This window comes from Suricata suricatta, chromosome 7 (genome assembly GCF_006229205.1).
Source record: "Suricata suricatta isolate VVHF042 chromosome 7, meerkat_22Aug2017_6uvM2_HiC, whole genome shotgun sequence".
Classification (NCBI taxonomy): Eukaryota; Metazoa; Chordata; class Mammalia; order Carnivora; family Herpestidae; genus Suricata; species Suricata suricatta.
Genome location: NC_043706.1, coordinates 120,154,829 through 120,157,479, shown reverse-complemented (window position 1 = coordinate 120,157,479; position 2,651 = coordinate 120,154,829). Strand labels below are relative to the sequence as shown.

The following is a 2,651-nucleotide window of genomic DNA, read 5'->3' as shown; positions in this document are numbered from 1 at the left end:
CGCGGCCGCCCCTCGGGGGAGCCCGTCCCCTCGCCCCCAGCCCTCCCGCGCCCCGCTCCGCAGAACGCGCTCCCGCGCCGCGGGCAAGTGCAGAGGGGACACGCGGCGCGGCGGAGCACACCTTCACCTTGCTACCGGCTTCCCGGTCGCCACCCCGTCCCCCCAGCCCCCCGCCGCCGGCCGGCACGAGGTCACGTGAGCCGATGCGGAAGTCGGCAGAAGTGGGGCGTAGGGGCGCGCCCACCCCATCCCCCTGGCCGGGTCTCAGCCTAATTCCAGTTACAAGCTCCACGCGCCTGGGTCCCTCCCGGTCCCGGCTCTCCACCCGCAGCCCCCCCCCGCCCCGATCCCCCGTTTGCCTAACCCCCACCGGACACCCCTGTCCATCCTTCGTAACTGCCCATCACTTTCCCGGGAGACCCACTCACCTAACCGCCTCTTTATCTTCTCTCGGAAAGGCTGGTGCAGAGTCGGTCCGGACCTGGCTAATGTCTTCAACTCACGGAGGAGGAAGAGGCTGGGGAAGGAAGTGACTGAGGCGAGGAGAAAGGCTGGTGTGGAGGAGGGGGGTGGGAGGTGAGTTTAAGCGCTCGGGAAAGGGGCCGCCCACACTCCAGGGACTAGCCTATGAGAAGGAAACTCGGGAGGGGAGACTCCCGAATAGGGGGCCAGCTCCAGGCAGGTGGCGGGGCGCCCGAGGCTTCTAGGAATACGGACTCAGAACTTGGATGACCGTCACCTTTCCTCCACACCACTCGGTGCCAATGATTCCCAACCTCCACCTCTGATCCTGGGCATTGATTTCCGGCCAGGATCTCTCTCTTTTAACAGAAATAAAGCGCGCACAACGTGGTGACTGCTGAGGTCTCCTAGAGGGAACATGACATTGGTTCTCTATGCCAGGAGCAGGGGTGTCCAGAAAACCAGGAACAGGGCAGCAAGATAGACTGATGGGGGGAGGGGGAAGGCAGCATTCTTGAAAACGAATTTGTTCTACTGCAAATTAATTTTACTTGGGCAATGCTAGTTCTTGATCCTGAGTGAATATAACTTTCCTCTCATCTTCATTCATTATTTCCTACATTTAACTGCATAATTCAGTGTATTCATACTTCCTTTATTTTGGTCACTATTTTTCTGTGTGTGTGTGCGCACGCTCAAGTCAGAAAGAGGAGAGATAAGGAGAGAGAGAGAGATGCTTGCTATACCCAGAGTCCCTTCAAAAAATAATGTGGGAGGGGGCGCCTAGGTGGCTCAGTCAGTTAAAGGTGGAACTCTTGATTTTGGTTCAGGTCATGATCTCACTTTGTGAAACGGAGCCCACCTACTTGGGATTCTCTCGCTCTCTCTTTCTCTCTCAAAATAAAGAAATAAACTTTGAAAATTAAAAAAAAAAAAAAAAAGGAAACTGAAGCCCTGCTCAGAGAAATGATCCAAACTTTCCTAAGGCAAAGGTGGAACAAATTTCTGCCAACCCCTCCCAGAGCTGAATGGATTAAGGGTGACCCTGTGACCCAGAAGCACACACTCCATCAACTGGCCACCATCCAAGAAGGCGGCCTGGAACAAACCAGCAGTCCTCACCAAGCAGGGACTCTGATAATTAAGTAAGCAATCAGATTCTCCCTTGGAAATTGAAAGGGGAGAGCAGAGAATGAGCTATCCCATTCAGGCTGAAGCTTGAGGCTGGGGTAGAGAAAATGGGCCTCCAGAAAGCAAAACACTTGAGCAAGCAGAAACCCCCTGGGGTGAAGCAGAAGGCGGGAGGGGACAGAAATGGTAGAAGCAAAGTCTGAGAAGCTGAGACCCAGTGATGGAATAAGAGCAAGGAGCACCAGCTCCCTGGGGGGAAGAGGGGGAGTGACTATCCAGTCATCCACTTCCAACACTGTATTCTCGTTACCCTTTCATAGTGGACACCGATTACTTTGGGCATGACTTTGAATAAGTCCCCTATCACCAAAAGATTCTAATTCAGCCTAGGTCTCTCATGTCAGATGAAGCTTAAGGTGACTCTGAGATCCTTTGAAGCCTATTTTTTCTCACTAAAAGAAAGCAGAGAGGGTACACTTTGTCTTTCAAAGTCTACCTAACGCAAAATCGTAATTCAAGAGGCTCTCGTATTCTCTAAGCAGGACCTGGCTATGTGGCCTGTGGCAGTGATCCTCGCTCCTTCAGATAACATCCGGTGAAATGAATAATCAATCTGTCGTGTGCTACGTCTGTTATGACTAAGTACTGCTGTTTCACAGTTCTGTACCCATGGGCAAAAAAAAAGAAATAGATTATGGAAACAAGTAGAAGTCCCTGTTAATATAAAAATGGATTCAGTCTTTAAAAACATGTTGCTTATCCAGAGACGACACTGAGTATAACATATACTTTGTATTACTCTATACTTCAAGAAAGTTGTTTTTGAGGAAAGAAACATTAAAATTGTTACCAATTAACATTCATACTCAATTACCCACTTCCTACTCTCCCATTTCTATACAGACTTTTGCAATCTTTTCTTATTCTTTCAGGAATATCATCATGTAGCTGAACAATGTGGAATTTTAACCTAAAAAAAGGAATAAAGTTTATCAAACAGTTAAGAAGTATTTACTAAATATTAAGGATGCCAGCAACAGTCTGTCCGTGTGGGAGGG

The 2,651-nt window shown here is 49.9% G+C and overlaps 1 protein-coding gene across 3 annotated transcripts in view; it reads right to left on the bottom strand.

The window, feature by feature from the left end:
- Positions 1-578, bottom strand: part of ABRACL (ABRA C-terminal like) — an 11,582-nt gene extending 11,004 nt beyond the window's left edge. For 2 of the 3 annotated variants that reach the window (XM_029943682.1, XM_029943683.1), the window contains exon 1: positions 429-578. The gene's annotated coding sequence lies outside the window, so the exon portion shown is untranslated. The remainder of the gene's footprint in view (positions 1-428) is intronic. The other variant, XM_029943681.1, reaches the window with a different exon arrangement.
- Positions 579-2,651: the final 2,073 nt, after the last annotated feature.